This window comes from Tachypleus tridentatus, chromosome 8, assembly GCF_004210375.1.
Source record: "Tachypleus tridentatus isolate NWPU-2018 chromosome 8, ASM421037v1, whole genome shotgun sequence".
NCBI classification, from domain to species: Eukaryota; Metazoa; Arthropoda; class Merostomata; order Xiphosura; family Limulidae; genus Tachypleus; species Tachypleus tridentatus.
In genome coordinates this window covers 49,209,783-49,215,869 of record NC_134832.1, presented here as the reverse complement: position 1 = coordinate 49,215,869, position 6,087 = coordinate 49,209,783, and the positions used below count along the sequence as shown (strand labels likewise).

The 6,087-nt window shown below is 39.4% G+C and overlaps 1 non-coding gene across 1 annotated transcript; it reads left to right on the top strand.

The window, feature by feature from the left end:
- Positions 1-5,594: 5,594 nt before the first annotated feature.
- On the top strand, positions 5,595-5,686 carry TRNAI-UAU (transfer RNA isoleucine (anticodon UAU)). Its single transcript is given in 2 exon segments — positions 5,595-5,632; positions 5,651-5,686. It is a non-coding gene; the product is annotated as a tRNA-Ile (tRNA).
- Positions 5,687-6,087: the final 401 nt, after the last annotated feature.

Below are 6,087 nucleotides of genomic sequence, written 5' to 3'. Positions count from 1 at the left end.
TATTCGTTCTGTTCTTTATCTCGTTGTCACGTAGGCAAAGAATTTCAATTGAAATCCACGATCTGATATTTTGGCCCGGCATGACCAGGTGGTTGAGACACTCGACTCGTAATCCGAGAGTCGCGGGTATTGATTCCTATTACCCCAAACATGCTCGCCCTTTGAGTCATGGAGGTGTTACAAGGGACAATCAATCCCAATATTCGTTGTTAAAAAGACTAGAACAATAGTTAGTGTTGACTGTCATGACTATTTACCTTGTCTCTTGTTTGTTTGTTTGTTTGTTTTGGAATTTCGCACAAAGCTACTCGAGGGCTATCTGTGCTAGCCGTCCCTAATTTAGCAGTGTAAGACTAGAGGGAAGGCAGCTAGTCATCACCACCCACCGCCAACTCTTGGGCTACTCTTTTACCAACGAATAGTGGGATTGACCGTCACATTATAACGCCCCCACGGCTGGGAGGGCGAGCATGTTTGGCGCGACTCGGGCGCAAACCCGCGACCCTCAGATTACGAAGCGCACGCCTTAACGCGCTAGGCCATGCCAGGCCCCCCTTGTCTCTTGTCCTTCGCTGCTAAATTAGAGACGGCGAGAGCAGAAAGCCCTCATGAATCGTTGTGTGAGACAAATGTAAGTATTGTGTAGGTGGTTTCTAATGTGATGTTTGCTGCAAAAATGTGTTGATCCCCGTATACACGAAACATCCTCGCCCTTTGGCCCGTGGGGACGTTATAATGTGACGGTCAGTTGTAATATTAGTTGATAAAAAGAGTAGCCAACAGTTGACAGTGGGTGATGACGAATTGGTACTTTCCCTCTGGTGTGTGTGTGTTTTCTTTTGGAAAGTCACACTGGGCTCTCATCTGAGTCCACCGAAGTTAATCGAATCCCTGATTTTAACGTTGTAAATCCGAAAATTTAGCGGTGTATTAGCGGAGGACTTTTCCTTTAGTCATAAACTACGAAACGATGAACGTTTAGCGCGGATAGCTCTCGTGTAGCTCTGCGCGAAATTTAAAAACAAACAAACAAACATATATAAAATATTTTTTTATCTAACTGACGTTTTTCCTTTTCAGCTTCATTAGGGTTAATATACACAACCGTTTAATATTATAATATTCGTTAAATTATTAACAGTGTAATATTATAGTATAGTTATAACACTAAACATGCAACTGTACTAACATATCACATAAATGACTATTTTATAAGATATAAATATAAAAAGAATTACAATATGTTTTATGATTAGTTAAAAACAAATAAACAGAATATACAAGTTGCTAAGAAACAGTAATAAGTTGAAAGGACATAAAGTATATTTAAGGGTTATAAACGAATTGTAAGTCTGTGTGATACTTCACAGTATGCAAGTGTTAAACTGAAAGTAATGGTGTCAAGTGTATCGGTATTGCGTATTGTTTTTAGAACGGTGGTTTGGTTACATATGCCATTAAGTGTTCATCTACGGATTAGATTCTTTAATAAATTTAGCTTCCATATATTTTCTCTTCAAAATCATTCGTATTTTTTAAGGTAGAAACATAAAATGGGTTTTCTGTGTTTGTGGTTCCCTGTTTGTACAAGAAGTGTTTCTGTTGAAGTGGTTTTGTGTTGGTCATACGTCTGTAACGTACTGATGTGTTGTGAGACACGTGTGTCTAAAGTACTTCCAGCTTCTCTTACATATGGGTCTCCACATATTTTACAAGGATTTGACAAACCAAGTTTCTCGCGTTACACGTTTGTTCTACGGCGTTTTCTCTGGCGTATTATGTTTTACCTGTTTCTTATGTTGCGTTGGTTGTCAGTTGAGACTGTCTAATGACTTTACGGTTGTGATTACGTTGTTACTGAAAGGAATGTTCATTGCGGATATTTTCGTATGTTTGTTGCTGTTCTTGCAGAGTTCTTGTTTTCTGTGGTTTCAAAACGTTGGTACTGTAATATTCGGTGTATCAGTTTCACAGTAGTAATGTATTAAAGTCATTTTGAGCTGTTTGAATGGCATTCTGAGTGAAATAATTCTGATTTATTATCTTTAATTCTTCTATTATTGTTTCCATTTTAACTCGTTGTGGATGGTGTAATTTATTATGAAGAAATATCTGCTTACTAATTTCTTTCAGGGGCGTAGATCCTGGGAGAATGGGGGATAAATCCCCTCCTTCATTTTAGGTGGGGTGTGTGGTGCATACAATCATCCCCCCCGTACAGTTTGGTCTGTTGAACTGTTTTATTGCATCACTGGCCTACAAATTGTGTGTTTCTTCTTGTAATTCCCGTGTTCTTACCAATCGAATTACATAATTAGGCCTAGATGTAGGCTTTTTCAGTCGCCAAAATGTACATCTTTAAAATAGGCGTTCCTCTAAGTTTTTTTATATAAGCGATAGTTCGTAAGTATCAGTCGGTAGGCCTAAGTATACATGCAAGGCTTGCAAGCACTATCACAGAATCTACCCATGTTTTGTACGTAATGTACGATTAAGTAAAATTTTCATCACAACAGATTGAACAGAGCGTGAAATTCGAAAATATTACTCCCACGCGAAAAATCCTGTTATCTAGATCTGGCAGGCCAGTTGTAGCTGCATCAATCTTATGTGTATATTGTGCGGTTTGCCTGCGCTATTTGTTCTTACGCATGTCTTCCCGGTTTTATTGTCGAACGTCTTACTCTCCTCAGCTGCCAAAGGTGCTGACCATAGTGAATGTTTAATGTACAGTTAACGACAGGTTTGGGCCGCTCGGATCCAGACGTGCCCTTGCCCGCTCGGATCTAGACGCGCCCTATATCGCCCCCCTCCGCTCCTTTAATTTGAGTTTCGATTTTACAACGGGCCTCATATCATCCATACGCACATCTAATACCACGACAGAAAGCAAAATATCAAGATATCAACTTCTAGGGTACGTTGTTTGATAAGTTTCCATGGCTGCACTTGGACAATCAGACTCAAAAAGTCATATGCTATCATTGTGCCAAGGAGGAAAATATAGGTCTTTTTACAGTGAAATTGGAGAGTCCAGTGGAGTATTCCTTCATATCCACCGGTTTTGCAACTAGGAAAAGGCAAAACAGAAATTTAACGAACACCAATCCTCCTCTCAGAACAGATTTGCTATATCTCCAGAAGGTTCACTTGATGTAACTCCAGTGACTCTCCAGCTACATGATGGAAAAAAGAAGCAGCAGGAAGAATACAAAGGAAGTCTAGCCCAAATATTCAGAAGTTTACGTTTCTTACTGCGTCAAGATTTAGCATTACGTGGACATAATGATACGGAGGGAAACTTCCTGCAGTTAATGAAGCTCCTGGAAGAGGAAGATCCTGAGTTGACGGCCTACTTGTCAAAGAAAACCACATTCACATCACCCCAGGCTCAGAATGAAATATTGGAGATGTTCAGCCATCAAATACTGAGGAACATAACACACGAAGTGAAGCAAAATAAAATATTTGAATTAATGGTTGATGGCACTCAGGATGTTACAGGTGCCGAACAGGAAGCAATATGTGTACGATACGTAGATGAAAACATTGACGTCCATGAGACATTTCTTGGTTTGTACAGTGTTTCCAATACAACTTGTGAAACAATATCCTCGACTATACTTGATGTACTGACCAGACTCAATTTACCACTGTCAAGATTAAGAGCACAAACTTATGATGGAGCCGCTAACATGAGTGGTGCGTACAGTGGATGCCAGGAAAAAATAAAAGAGAAGCAACCGTCAGCTTTGTTTTTTCATTGTGGAACACACAAGGCTAATTTAATAATGCAACATGCAGTTGAAGCTTGTGAATGTGTTCGAGATTCTATCCAGTGGGTACGTGAACCCGGTGTCTTGCTTCAGAGGTCAGGCAAATACAAGACAATCTTTGAAAATATTGTATCGTCAGACAGTCACAATGGTCCAGTTAAATACATCCGCCCACTGTGTCCAAAACGCTGGTTGTCCCGCCTATCTGTAATTACATGTGCTAATGATCACCACAGTGACATTGTTGATTCTTTGTCTGAATTAGCAAATGATAAATCAGATGTAGCAGTGAAAGCACGAGGTCTGCTGGACAGATCTGACAAAGGAAAGACAGTTTTAGGATTGTTGATGGTTCAGCATCCATTAGCTGCATTAGTGGAACTAAACCGTGCATTCCAAGCAAAATCAGTGACAGTATCTGACATGATTGAAGCATCTGCAATGACAGTTGAGCAATTGCGGGTATTGCGAACAGAGGAAAATTACAACAAGATATTTCATGAAGCTGAGAAAAAGGTAACTTACCTAGATCTGGTGCCTATTGAACTACCACCCATTCGCAGACCCCCCAGAAGGATCACAGGTGATGGCTCAGCACACCATTCTGCAACAGCTGGAGATTACTGCAGAAGCCAATATTTTGAATTTGTGGACAGAGTCATAGAACATCTGACCACTAGATTCAATGCAGACAACAATGCCTTGATGCAATACCTGGCACTTGAGAATATGATCAACTATGGCAAGATTGACAACTCGGTTGTAAACTTCCTTCCAGAAATCTCTGCACAACGGCTCGAGTTTCAGTTGTCCATGTACAAAGGAACAACAAAAGCAGTATCTCTGAAAGGTGCGAAGGAGGCTCACTGTAAAATGCATGAAACAAGCCAGCAGATGTTTAAGGAAGTTTTTCTTCTCATGAAAATTTTGCTTGTATGTCCAGTATCCAGCTGCGAATGTGAACGCAGCTTTTCTGCATTAAGACGGTTGAAAACGTGGTTAAGGTCAACTATGTCTCAGTGCCGCCTCAACCATGCGGCAGTTTGTCACACTCACAAAGATGAGGTTGACAAGATAAATATAGAAGAGCTTATAAAAGAATTCATAAACAGATCATCACAAAGGAGGTCTACGTTTGAGAACATGTAGACTACAGGACAAATGAATAACCATGTGCTACTTTGTATTAATGTGTAATTTTCAAAAGTTCGCAAAGACATTTTAATTATTTTTTTATCAAACAACAGAACAGTTTTTCAATAGATATAAACTTATCAAGGGTAATTACTAATTTTATTAATATTTGAAAACGTAATTAATGCAATGAAAGTTATTAGTAACCTTATCAAGTATGATGGTCATCTTTTATACTGTGCAGTGTGCAGGAATAAATTCATGTGGCAGTTAATTTGTGACACATTTGTCTTTATTCTGTTAACATTTTGAAAACTGTTCACAACACCTCACTTACACAAACCTGCATGGAAATCTTGAAGTATCGAGGCAACAAGATTACTCTGACTGTATGTTTACAGCTTTCAGGTTCTCGTAATCAGAGATTACCAACTTGCAAATTAAACAGTCCATATAAGTGGTTGTAAAAATCATCTCCCCCATCGAGTGTAAAAAAATCCACGCCCCTGTATTTTTTGTTATGTATAAAGTTTCGTAATTGTCTGTATTGGATGTTTATGGCTACGTCTATGAATGTTAAGTATCCTTCTGGGTTGGGTAGTTTTAGTGTTAACTTGGCTAATAGATAAAGGGTTTTAGGAAATAGTGAAGTGTTCTAGTGCTTCTATTGCAAATAATATCTTATCCCCAGTGGCGCAATTGGTTAGCGCACGGTACTTATAAGACAGTACTTGTGGGATATGCCGGGGTTGTGAGTTCGAGTCTCACCTGGGGAATATTCGTTTTGTTCTCTATCTCGTTGTCCCGTAGGCAAAGAATTTCAATTGAAATCCATGATCTGATACTTTGGCCCGGCATGAGCAGGTGGTTAAGACACTCGACTCGTAATCCGAGAGTCACGGGTATGAATTCCTTTCACCTTAAACATGCTCGTCCTTTGAGTCATGGAGGTCTTATAAGTACAATCAATCCCAATATTTGTTGGTAAAAGACTAGCGCAATAGTTTGTGTGGACTGTGATAGCTAGTTATCTTCTCTCTTGTCTTACGCTGCTAAATTAGAGACGGCTAGAGCAGAAAGCCCTCGTGAATCTTTGCGCGAAAATCAAAATAAACACTATTTGAAATTTGCCATAAATATATCTCTACCATACATCTGGTACTAAACGTGTGTTTTA